We start from the raw sequence: 13,550 nt of genomic DNA on the forward strand, positions 1-13,550 counted from the left end.
GACCCTAGCAGTGGGATTTCTAAGTGTGTATTCTTAGCTGCTAGGCTTATGGGGACTTTTGAAATACTTGTTTGTCCTATGTTTCTCTCAGAACGAAAGTGCTGTGATACTGTCTTATCCACCAAACCTGCCCAGTGCTTGGTTCAAGTTAATTGCGTCAAATGAAATTAGGGATTAACTAGCTAATTCCTTGGCACATACTGATTGATAGGAAAGAGGAGCTGAGTTAGGCATCAGAGATTTTACAGATTTCTTCGAATGTGTAGAGAGCATATAATACATTATGACAGCTATGAATAGCTAAAGATTTAATGGAGAGAGACAGATATAGATACAGGTACAGGTATTCAGCATTTATATTCAGCTCTTATTTATTTATTTATTTTTAAAATATGGAACGCTTCACGAATTTGCGTGTCTTCCTTGCACAGGGGCCAATCTTCTCTGTATCGTTCCAATTTTAGTACATGTGCTGCGGAAGTGAGCACTATATTCTGCTTTGAGACATACTTCTCAACCCTAGATTTGAATAATAAAATCATCATATTTAGGTCTAGGTGATATAAATGCCACAATCAAAATTTTGACACTCTTCTACAGAAGAAAACTATCTTAACTTTAGCAGCTCTTCTGAATTATTTCTTGTAAGTGCATTTATAGACACAATGGAAGAAATATTTCTAGACTTGAAATACCTAGGTCTATTGTAATTGACATTTATATTCTGACTCATCAGCACTCTACACATTAAAAGAATGATGTAATAAGTATGAGGAATGTTAGTATCAAATCCTTTTAAATATTCATGTTTATAAGCCATTGAGTGCAACACTCTTCAGCATTTCCTTAATTATGCCAAGTATAAGTGAGAAATACAGAAATAAATCATAGTAAGGATTACATCAACGATGTGTTTCATAACTGCCTTAAGATTTCAGGTGTTCTTTAGAGTTTTAGTCTGTCCAACAGGCATTTTTAGCTTTCATGGATTCTTCTAGCTACACACCTGGTTTATTTAATATTTTTTTGGTGGGGACTAAGAGTGAATTATCTTTGGAGTTAAAAAAAACAAACACTACATTTAACCTGGATAAGTTTTCCAAAGGGATGGTGGCTATTCATAAAATCAGGTAATTTTTAGAATGAAAAAAGAAAGGAAACTATAATTTCATGGAATCTCCTCTGAGGTTTCAGAAGCTAGAATCGAGATATAATCATATGATTTAAATTTTCTAGTAATTGCTTTCATTTTCTTCTTGAAGGTAGCAATCTCCTTTAACTTCATCCAAGTTGAATTTTATAACTTCTCAGTCACTTTGTCTCAGGCACGATCTACAGACCCAAAGGTGTAAGCGTGTATATGTGAGTCTGGGCTGTCATCTTCCTCTCTCTATTCTCCTTTTCTCTTGCTCACTCCTCTGGTGCTGCCCTGGGAAGGAGAGGGAGGGACAAATGGCATTTCCTCAGGTGACTTCTCAGGGAAAGGTGGAGACAATCTTCATTTGTTGGTCAAAAAAATCAAGTGAAGCACTGCCTCTAAGGTGTGCAGGATCCTGGGCAAGCAGATGTGGTTTTGGGGGGCTCCTGTCTAACAAACAATTTGGTTAAAAAAAAGGTACTACAAAATTTATGGACCTGTAGAAGCTACAGTGATTTATCAATGAAAATTAAAACATGGGTAGGGAGGAGGTATGTACATGTTTGTTTACTGTCCAATCAGTGCAAGTAAAGAACCTTCATAGGTTCCACACCCCATTTCTTCCTGTTAAGGTCCAGGAACCATCTTTTTGTGTTCTTTATTCTCAAATGTAATATTTCCAGTGAACTTCATATCTCCCACTTTGAAATAAATGTAGCAGGGCTGTTATTAGTCACAATGCCATGGCTCCTTAGCACTTGCTTGTATTGAAACAGTATCACTCAGCTTGTCTTTGCAGTTCCCTGATACCATGTACTTAATGCTGGTTGTGTCATTACTCATGAAGCTGCACGATCCTGTGGACAGTGGCTTCCAGGGATTCACTCAAAAGTTTTTATTTTGCTTTCTTGATGATGACATCTGCACCTTTATCCAGAAATGTGGGAAGGTGTGAATAAGAATTTGTTTTCTGGATATGTTAAGTTCATCACTGAAATTTTACAGTGAAAACATAGGAAAATTCACCCTCCTTCCATATCTTTTCTTGAACTTGTCAGGACCATCATAAGTGCATTCCTAGAAGGTGAAGTATTCACTGGGGGAAGTCATTCGGATGCTAGATGCTAGCTTCCTCATACTGTCACATCTGCTGGTTGTTTGTAGGACTACAAGTCCTACAAAATTTCATAGTGCCAAAAGTCCTGTTGAGGCTTTCTCCTCACACCAGCCATGACCAAATGTGGGCTACCTCACCCTCCTGTTGTGCAGCAGTAGGTCTAAGATCTGAAAAGCAGAGAGCCGAACAGATCATCTGAACTACTGGCACAGTCACCAAAAACCATGATGCTTGGGTGGGGGCTGGGCACTGAGACCTCGGCTCTGGAGCTTAGTCCCCAGGAGCGGGCTGGGGTGGACAGTGCAGGGACTGCTTGGGGGACCAGGAAGCAGAGCATCACAGGTGGAGGGAGCAATATGCTAAGGGTGGGGGAGTGGAAAGCCACAACAGAAGGAACCTGGGAGAAGAGCTAGATCCGCAGGAGACAAGGTGCCAGTGTTGGGGAGGGGAGAGGAGGAGGGGCGAGCCACCATAGAATACTCCTTGTGCCACAGTGAGCTCACTTGCCCACCAGCTAGCAGAAAGCAGTGCTTCCCAGTGCATCCCCCCCACTACCCTGCATGCGTGCCTGACCTGAGGCTGCCTGCCATCACAGAGGGCTAGCTTCACCACTTGCCAGAAGCCAACCACCTCAGGGGCTTTCTCTGCCCTGGCCTGCCTGCCTTCTGGAGGGGCTACACCCCCTTGGAGAGCATCCAGCACCTCCAGCCCCCTGGAAAAGTCCCGCAGCCCAGAAACAATAGAGCAAGCCCTGCCCGACCATGCAAAATCTGCTTCCATTGCGGGGCAGTCCTGCCAGTCCCAGCAGCCCTGGGGAAGTGCCCCTTGGTTTTCCAGTGGCCTGGCTAGATGTTCCCGCCCTCGGGAGGTGTTACACTCCCGTGGAACAGCTGCCCAGCACCACCAGCCCCCTGGAGGAGTCCTGCAGCCCAGAAAAGCTAGAGTAAGCTCCAGCAGGAGACGGTAATTCTGCTTCCATTGTGTGGGGGGGTCCTGCCTGTTCTGGCTGTGCTGGGGAAGCGCCCCTGGGTTTCCCAGCAGCCCATCTAGCTGCTCCCACCCTCAGGGAGTGCTGCACTCCTGTGGAACAGCTGCCCAGCACCGCCAGCCTCCTTCAAGAGCCCCACAGCCCAACACCAGAGCAAGCTCTGCCCTGCCGAGTGAAATCTGCCTCCATCGCGGTGCAGACCTCCCAGTCCTGCCTGCCCTCAGGAAGTCCTTCTTTGCTTCAGAGAGACCCTGCCAGCCCTGCCCACACTCAGGAAAAGCCATGCTGCCTCAAAGAAGACCGGCCAACACCACCAGCCCTTGGGAAACATTCCATAGCAGTGCCAGGGCAAACCCTGCCTGGCCACAGGGAGTACACCTTCACCAAGAAAAAGAAAATAACAACCAAGATGAAGAAGCTGAGAAATCACTCCCAGTTAAACCAACAGGAGAACTCACCTAAAGCAGTCAACAATGAAATAGACTTCTGCAGTCTGAGAGACTTTGAGTTCAAAAGAGAAATAGTGAAAATACTGAAGGAATTGAGAGAAGATACGAACAGTAATGCAGACGCCCTCAGAAAGGAACTAGAAAATATAAGGAGGAGCCAAGAAAAACTAGAAAATTCATTTGCAGAGATACAAACTGAGCTAAGGGCAATAAAAACCAGAATGAATAATGCAGAAGAATGAATTAGTGATGTGGAAGACAGAATAATGGAAATCACCCCAACAGGACAGAAGACAGAAAATCAAATGAAAAAACATGAAAGCAATATAAGAGACCTATGGGATAATATAAGTCAGGCCAATCTATGCATAATAGGAATTCCAGAAGGAGAAGAAAAAGATAAGGGAATGGAAAATATATTTGAAGAAATTATCACTGGAAAGTTCCCAAATCTAAAGGATACTGAGTTCAAGATACTGGAAGCACAGAGGGCCCCAAACAGGTTGAACCCAAATAGATCCACACAAAAACACATTATAATAAAAATGGCAAAAGTTAATGATAAAGAGAGGATCCTAAAGGCAGCAAGAGAAAAGCAGGATATTACCTATGAGGGAACCCCCATAAGGTTATCAGCTGATTTCTCTACAGAAACTCTACAGGCCAGAAGGGAATGGAAACAGATATTTAAAGTGCTGAAAGGAAAAAATATGCAACCTAGAATACTCTATCCATCAAGAATATCATTTAAAATAGAAGGGGAAATGAAAATTTTTTCCAACAAACAAAAGCTAAAAGAATACAGCAATACAAAACCCAGGCTTAAAGAAATATTGAAAGGACTTCTCTAAACCAAAAAGAAAAGAACGGAAAAAAAAAGAGGAAGAACTAGAATTGAGGAAACCACAATCAGAGAGCAGTCACTCAAATAAGCCAGCATACAGATTTAATCATGAACATGTGTAAAACAAAATAAAATTAAAAAGAAAAAAAGAGACATCAAAATAATGAAATGTGGGCAAGGGAAGTAAGGAAATAAATAGACTTAAAAAAATTTTTTTTCTCTTCTTAATTTTAGCAAGTAATGAAGTGTTTGAACCTACAGGACTATCAGGCTAAAACACACAATTATAGGAAGAGGTTAACATACTTAAAAAACAGGGCAACCACGAATCAAAACCAAACCTTGCAATCGCATAAAATGAAAAGAAAAACATTCAAGCAGAAAATAATTGGAGACCATCCAATCAAAAAAAGAGAGAAAGGATGGACAATCATAGAATCAACTGGAAAATGAGGTTTAAAATGGCAATAAATAATCATCTATCAATTATCACCTTAAATGTCAATGGACTGAATGCTCCAATCAAAAGACACAGAGTGGCTGGATGAAAAAGCAAAAACCTTCAACCTGCTGCCTACAAGAAACTCACCTTAGGACAAAGGACACATATAGATTGAAAATGAGAGGGTGGGAAAAAATATTTCATGCCAATAGACATGACAGGAAAGCAGGAGTTACAATAGTCATATCAGACAAAATAGACTTTAAAACAAAAGACATAAAGAAAGACAAAGAAGGACACTATTTAATGATTAAGGGATCCATTCAAGAAGAGGATATTACTATCGTCAACATATATGCCCCAAATATAGGAGCACCCAGATACATACAACAAATATTAACAGACATAAAGGGAGAAATTGATGGGAACACAATCATAGTAGGAGACATTAATACCCCACTCACACCAATGGACAGATCCTCTAGAGAGAAAACCAATAAAGCAACAGAGAAACTAAAGGAAACTAGAAAAGCTAGAATTAATTGACATCTTCAGGACATTACATCCAAAAAAATTAGAATACACATTCTTCTCAAGTGCACATGGAACATTCTCAAGAATTGATCACATTTTGGGGCACAAAGCTAACCTCAACAAATTTAGGAGCATAGAAATTATTTCAAGTATCTTCTCTGACCACAATGGCATGAAACTTGAAATTAACCACAGGAAAAGAACTCAGAAAAAACCTACTACATGGAGACTAAACAACATGCTACTAAAAAACCAGTGGGTCAATGAGGAAATCAAGAAGGAAATTAAAAAATACCTGGAGACAAATGATAATGAAGACACAATCTCTCAAAATCTATGGGACACCGCAAAAGCAGTGCTCAAAGGGAAATTTATAGTGATACAGGCCTACCTCAAAAAAGAAGAAAGATCTCAAATTGACAACTTAACCCTCCACCTAAATGAATTAGAAAAAGAAGAACAAAAAAGAACTAAAGTCAGCAGAAGGAAGGAAATTGTAAAGATCAACGAGGAAATCAATAAAATAGAGATTCAAAAAACAATAGAGAAAATTAATAAATCCAAGAGCTGGTTCTTTGAAAAGGTAAACAAAATTGACAAACCCCTGGCTAGACTCACTAAGGAGAGGAGAGAAAGAACCCAAATAACCAAAATTATAAATGAAAAAGGAGAAATCACAACGGATACTGCAGAAATACAAAAAACCATAAGAGAATACTATGAACAACTATATGCCAACAAATTTGACAATCTGGAAGAAATGGACAACTTTCTAGAATCTTACAGCCTGCCAAAATGAATCAAAAAGAAATAGATCAACTGAACAAACCGATCACTAGAAATGAAATTGAATATGTCATAAAAACACTCCCTATGAATAAATGTCCAGGACCAGATGGCTTCACAGGCGAATTCTACCATACATACAAAGAGGAATTGATGCCCATCCTCCTTAAACTCTTTCAAAAGGTTGAAGAAGAAGGAACACTCTCAAAGACATTCTATGATGCCACCATCACCCTAATTCCAAAACCAGACAAAGATACCACCAAAAAAGAAAACTATCAGCCAATATCTTTGATGAATACAGATGCAAAAATTCTCAACAAAATTTTAGCCAACCCAATCCAACAACATATCAAAAAGATCATACACCATGACGAGGTGGGGTTCATCCCAGGTTCACAAGGATGGTTCAACATACACAAATCAATCAACGTCATACACCACATTAACAAAATAAAAGTAAAAAAACATATGATCATCTCAGTAAATGCAGAAAAAGCATTTGACAAAGTCTAACATCCAACCATGATCAAAACTCTCCCCAAAGTGGGTATAGAGGGAACATTCCTGAACATAATCAAAGCCATTTATGATAAACCCACAGCAAATATTATACTCAATGGGGAAAAACTGAAAGCCTTCTCACTCAAATCCGGAACAAGACAGGGATGCCCACTCTTACCACTGCTCTTCAACATAGTTTTGGAAGTCCTAGCCACAGCAATTAGACAAACAAAAGAAATAAAAGGCATCCAAATAGGAAGAGAAGAGATCAAACTGTCACTGTATGCAGATGACATGATACTATACGTAGAAAACCCTAAGGACTCAACCCTAAAACTGCTTGAACTGATTAATAAATTCAGCAAAGTAGCAGGATATAAGATTAACATTCAGAAATCAGTCGCATTTCTGTATACCAACAATTAAATATTAGAAAAGGAATACAAAAATACAGTACCTTTTAAAATTGCACCTCAAAAAATCAAATACCTTGGAAAACACCTGACCAAGGAGGTAAAGGACTTATATGCTGAGAACTATAAAACATTAATCAAAGAAATTAAAGAAGATGTAAAGAAATGGAAAGATATTCCATGTTCATGGATTGGAAAAATCCATATTGTAAAAATGGCCATACTACCCAAAGCAATCTACAGATTCAATGCAATCCCTATCAAATTACCCATGACATTTTTTACAGAACTAGAACAAATAATCCAAAAATTTATAGGGAACCACAAAAGACCTAGAATTGCCAAAGCAATCCTGAGAAACAAAAACCAAGCAGGGGGCATAACTCTCCCAGACTTCAGGCAATATTACAAAGCCACAGTCATCAAGACAGCGTGGTACTGGGCCAAAACAGACATACAGACCAATGGAACAGAATAGAGAACCCAGAAATAAACACTGACATCTATGGTCAATTAATCTTTGACACGGGAGGGAAGAGCATAAAATGGGAAAAAGAAAGTCTATTCAGCAAGCATTGCTGGGAAACCTGGACAGCTGCATGCAAAGCAATGAAACTAGAACGCACCCTCACACCATGCACCAAAATAAACTCAAAATGGCTGAAAGACTTAAATATAAGACAAGACACCATCAAACTCCTGGAAGAGAACATAGACAAAACTCTCTGACATCAACATCATGAATATTTTCTCAGGTCAGCCTCCCAAAGCAACAGAAATAAGAGCAAAAATAAACCCATGGGAACTCATCAAACTGACAAGCTTTTGCACAGCCAAGGAAACCAAAAAGAAAACAAAAAGACAACTTACAGAATGGGAGAAAATAGTTTCAAATGATGCAATGGACAAGGGCTTCTCTAGAATATACAAGCAACTTATACAACTCAACAGCAAAAAAGCCAACAACCCAATGGAAAAATGGGCAAAAGACCTGAATAGACTGTTCTCCAAGGAAGATATACAGATGGCCAACAAGCACAGGAAAAAATGCTCAACATCCCTGATTATTAGAGAAATGCACATCAAAACTACCAGGAGATACCACCTCACACCAGTGAGAATGACTATCATTAATAAGTCCATACATAACCAGTGCTGGAGGGGTTGTGGAGAAAAGGGAACCCTCCTGCACTGCTGGTGGGGATGTAAACTGGTACAGCCGCTATGTAGAACAGTTTGGAGATACCTTAGGAATCTATACATAGAACTACCATATGATCCAGCAATCTCACTCTTGGGCATATATCCAGACAATAGTTTCCTTAAAAAAGACACATGCACCCACATGTTCAATGAAGCACTATTCGCAATAGCCAAGACATGGAAACAACCTATATGTCCATTGACAGAGGATTGGATTAGGAAGATGTGGTATATATATGCAATGGAATACTACTCAGCCATAAAAAAGAATGACATAATGCCATTTGCAGCAACATGGATGGAACTAGAAACTCTCATACTGAGTGAAATGAGTCAGAAAGACAAAGACAAATACCATGTGATATCACTTATAACTGGAATCTAATATACAGCACAAATGAAGATTTCTGCCGAAAAGAAAATCATGGACTTGGAGAATAGACTTGTGGCTGCCCGGGAGGAGAGGGAGGGAGTGGGAGGGATCAAGAACATGGGGTTAATGGATGCAAACTATTGCTCTTGGAATGGATTTACAATGAGATCCTGCTGTGTAGCATTGAGAACTATGTCTAGATACTTATATCACAATAGAACAAAGGGAGGGAAAGAAAATGTATACATGTAAGTGAAACTTGGTCCCCATGCTGTACAGTGGAAAAAATTAAAATTAAAATTAAAAAAAAAAAGAAAATGAACCAAACTTTCTTTTAGAAGCCACTGATGGAAAAAAATGGGTCCAAATGAATTAATACTAAAAAAAAAAAAAAAAAAAAAAAAGAACAAGAGCAGAGAGGCACTAGCCTCTTCCCTCTAGATTTCTTTCTTGGTATCTCTTTTGTTCAGTCCTGCTAAAAAGGTGCTAGATCAAGCCTCCAACTTCTATGAGCCCTTGATCTTTGACAGTCCTTGAGATCTGGAATAGGAGTGGACTGACCTAGATACCATGAGAACATGTCGTAAGATATGCTCTGATGGCCTGTATTTCCCTATTGTATTTCCTATTTATGGGAACTAAATTAAGAATAATATAGGGTGAAGGAAAACCATGAATTATTTAGTTGGGGACAACCAAGGACTTTTGCAATATGGGCAATCTGCTGGGTCATCTTGATTACTTTCCTCACCACCCAAAGCATGTGAAGTATACATTTACTGAAGACCAATTTAAATTATTTTGTTTGAACACTGACTGTGTGAAAAACTTGGAAAAGCATCTTTCTATATATGCTCTTTGTGCTGAAATTAATTCCTAGGTTAACATCTGGTTTTCTAAACCTTTCTTTATTGGTTACAAAGACAATTAGAAATCCATTTCCTGACAGCAGATTCCAAAATAGAAGCTAAGGACAATAAGGACTCATCGAGGAAAACACACATTTTATGTCCAAATAGCTTACTGAGGAAAGTAAAAGCCAGACTCACTGTTTTCCTTCCGAAAACTGTAAAGACACACACATATGGACTACAGGTCCTTTGTCTTAACTTTTGGTTTTCTTCAAATTGTAAAATGATTCACACAATTGGGAATTATAACTGCCTTAAAGTATATATTAATATACATACACACACTTATATAAACACACACTTATACATATATACCTCATACATATAACTCAGAAGTGTATGGCCAAGTTATGCGAAGCATAACTAAGTCATCAGAGCAATAATGTTGTCATTTAAAGCAGACTCCTCTGCATGCTTTGCTTTTTTTAGAAAGTTGGAAATCAATCCTTGGAACTGAATTTTATCATGCAACTTCTATGTAACTCTAGCCCACAGTTTATTTCATAGAGAAAAGGAATAATTCAAAATTGTTATTCTCAATCATGACCTTATCTCATGGGAAGTAGAGAAATATTTGACCATGAACTTTCCAAAGCCATGGTAGATTTATTCATATCAAATTTGGCCTGGTCATAGCACTTGACACTCTTTAGTTACTTTGTCATGTAATAACACTCTCTCTACTGTCCCTACCCACACAGACTTCTTTAGTTTGGTTTGTCACTGAATTCATCAAGTAAGGTGCTTTTAATGCAGGTAATTAATATGAAAAGGCTTGGGAGTGGCAATCCCCAGATATATACACATGCATTGAGAAGAGTTCTTCTCTTCTGCCCCATGCAGTTTCTGAGACATTCATGCTTCTGGTAAATCTTGGGTTAAGTCAACAGAAACAGGGGGAGAAGAACATGTGGCTGGGCAGGATAGTGGAACTAGGGTATTTCAGCCTGACAGGCAAGGAGAGAGCAAGGAGGGGAGAACTGGGGAGGAATGGAATTAAGGCTGAAAAAATAAACAGAGCCAGCTCACAGAGAGATGTGAATTCCAGGTTAAGGATTTTAGACTTTATCATGTTAAATACAGCTGATCCTCACTATTCATGGATTCTGTATTTGTGAAATTACCTCCTACTTGAAATTTATTTGTAACCCCCAAATCAACACCCACAGTACTTTGACAATCATAGTGGGTCATGCACGGGGAAAAAATTGGGGTCACATTCCCAAAATTGATGTATATGTTCCCAGCTGAGGTTGAACCAAAAATGCTCTGCCTTTTTGCTTCAGCTCTCAGACTGTGAAGTAGGATCCTTTTCACAGGACATTTTGTACCTTGTTTTGTCCATTTTTGTGCTTTTTGTAGGTAATTTCACTGTTTAAAATGGCTCCAAGGGAGTTGCAGTTGTGGTTGTGGTGCAGCAGAAATAACCTGACTAGTATCCATGAGGATGCGGGTTCAATCCCTGGCCTTGCTCAGTGGGTCGAGGATCTGGCGTTGCTGTGAGCTGTGGTGTAGGCCGAGAGCTATTGCTCTGATTCCACCCACTAGCCTGGGAACATGCATGTGTCATGGGTGTGGCCCTAAAAAGCAAAAGTAAATAAATAAATAAATACAAATAAAAGCTGTTAAAAAATAAAATAAAATGGTCCCAAGAATAGTACTGAAGTACTGTCTAGTGTTTATATGGGCGAGAAAGCTGTGACATGAGCCATACATGTATATATATATAATATATACATATATATATAATCATGCATACAACAAAGCTAATATATTGGCCAGGGTTAGGTTGTAGGAACCTAATCCTATTGATTACCCAGAAGGAATTCACTAACTCACTGTTCCTGGTGACTTTGTAGAACATATCATGACTAATGAGAATTGCCTGTAACTTTTTTTTTTTTAATGCAGTGGGAAGTTACTGAAAGGCTTAAAACAAAACATGCTATTTAGCATGTATGTACATGTCTGTGCCTATTTTGATAACATGAGGGAAGAGATATCTACCTGTACATTTTGAATAGCATGAATAAAAAGTGCTGTTGTGTAGAGTGTTGCACTCTATGGTGGGCCCAATATTCTTTCTAATTGTAATGTATGTGAACCTATGTATACACACACACCCACCTTCCTTCAACTAGATATAGCAGTTCCTATTGTTGTTTCATTATTTCATTCAACAAATACTTTTGAGTGCCTTTTGAATGCCAGGCATTATTTTAGGCCCTCACGATTGAATGGTAGACATAAAATCCCTCCATCTGTGGAGCTTATAATCTAGTGCAGTAGCTCTCAATCCTGGATGCACATAGAATTTTCTGACAAGCATATTAAAAGTACTGATGGTAGGATAATTAGTACTCCCGAACTAATTATCCAGGATGAGACCAAGTTATTGAGTATTATTTTTAATGTTTCCTGAATGATTCTAATGTATGCTCAAGATTAAGACCTGCTATTATAGTGGAATAACAACTACTTAACTGGTGCTTATTTTCTGTCAGGTATGGTTTTAAGCACCTTACATATAATGTACCTTTTAATTCCTACAATAAACTTCTAAACTAGGTGCTATTATAGCTCCACTTGACAGATGAGAAAACTGATACACAGAGAAGTTGGGTAGATGGTCCAAGACTGGAATTAGTAAGTATCAAAATCATGCCTAGGCCATAGGAATTCAGAGTTTCTGTTCTTAACTGTTACTCCACATTACCTGTGGCCTCAGTTGGTTGGTTCATGCATGGGCCCCTGATTCAAGCCAGTCGATAATCTTCCCTAAGAATTTTAAGTGGCAGGAGTGATGGGCACGGAGATCTAGGAGCTGTTAGAGGGCATAATGCCCCCTGTGAAGAAAAGCTTTCTACACTAGAGATGAAGTTGTTATGAATTGAGAAGCACAGCAGATGAACACTGAAAGCACCCAAACAAGACCCTTATTTTAATTGTTTCTAAGGTCCAGCCAGGTCTCTGATCTTCCTGTGATTTGTCTACATAAACTTCAGCTGAATCCTGCTAACCATCAAATTCCTATTTTGTTTAAGCTAGTTGAAGTTGAGAGTCATTTGGGACTGAAAGTGTTGACTAATCCCTAGTTCACTGACTATGTTCTCTGATTACTATGTTGAATTCACTCAAGCAGCAATATTGAATAGTTTATCATCAACTCCACACACATGACTCCATCATGAGCTCAGAAATCTGAGTTTGTGAGGTTGAGATAGTTGCTTAACCTGCTACATGACAGCACCGTCTTCAGTAGCAGCTGGCTTGTTTTGTGGACTTGAAACCTCTCAAGATCACCCCTGATGGTGCTCTTGAGCCCTTGGCCTTCCACAAGGCCATTCTGTCAGAAAATAGTTTAGCCCTTGCTAACTCCAGGATCATGAGAAATCTTTTTATAGCCTAGGTTTTGACTCACTCCATAAATGGTCAAGAACATACCAACATGCTTCTGTGCAGAACCCTTTGTTTCTTTGTTTTGGTTTTGGATAAAACCTCCTAGTATATTAATTCCAGACTATATACTGATTGACATCAAGGCAGTCCTGCAAATTCAGGCTACTGTGTGTAGTGTGGAGTCTAATTTTCAGACTGTAGAATGTACTGATTTATTCCCTGGTGGCATATAAGAGTGGTTTTATACTGCCTGCTTTTCTCAAAAAGGAAGATTCCATCAACTCTGGATGATGATGTTTTAAACAGCAAAATGGACAAGAAATGAGCACGCTTTCAGTGGGACATATATTTAGCAGTTCAAATGTACTCTGGGATTACTTTATCTTCCACAATAGTGTGAATAACTACAGGAGCCCAGAAGACCCTAAGAATAACTGCATCCACAATAT

The 13,550-nt window shown here is 39.1% G+C and overlaps 1 non-coding gene across 1 annotated transcript; it reads right to left on the reverse strand.

Annotated features, from left to right (window-relative positions):
• Nucleotides 1-386: 386 nt before the first annotated feature.
• Nucleotides 387-488, reverse strand: LOC125130202 (U6 spliceosomal RNA). Its single transcript, XR_007135697.1, has one exon. It is a non-coding gene; the product is annotated as a U6 spliceosomal RNA (small nuclear RNA).
• Between the last annotated feature and the right edge of the window lie 13,062 nt (nt 489-13,550).

This window comes from Phacochoerus africanus, chromosome 6 (genome assembly GCF_016906955.1).
Source record: "Phacochoerus africanus isolate WHEZ1 chromosome 6, ROS_Pafr_v1, whole genome shotgun sequence".
Classification (NCBI taxonomy): Eukaryota; Metazoa; Chordata; class Mammalia; order Artiodactyla; family Suidae; genus Phacochoerus; species Phacochoerus africanus.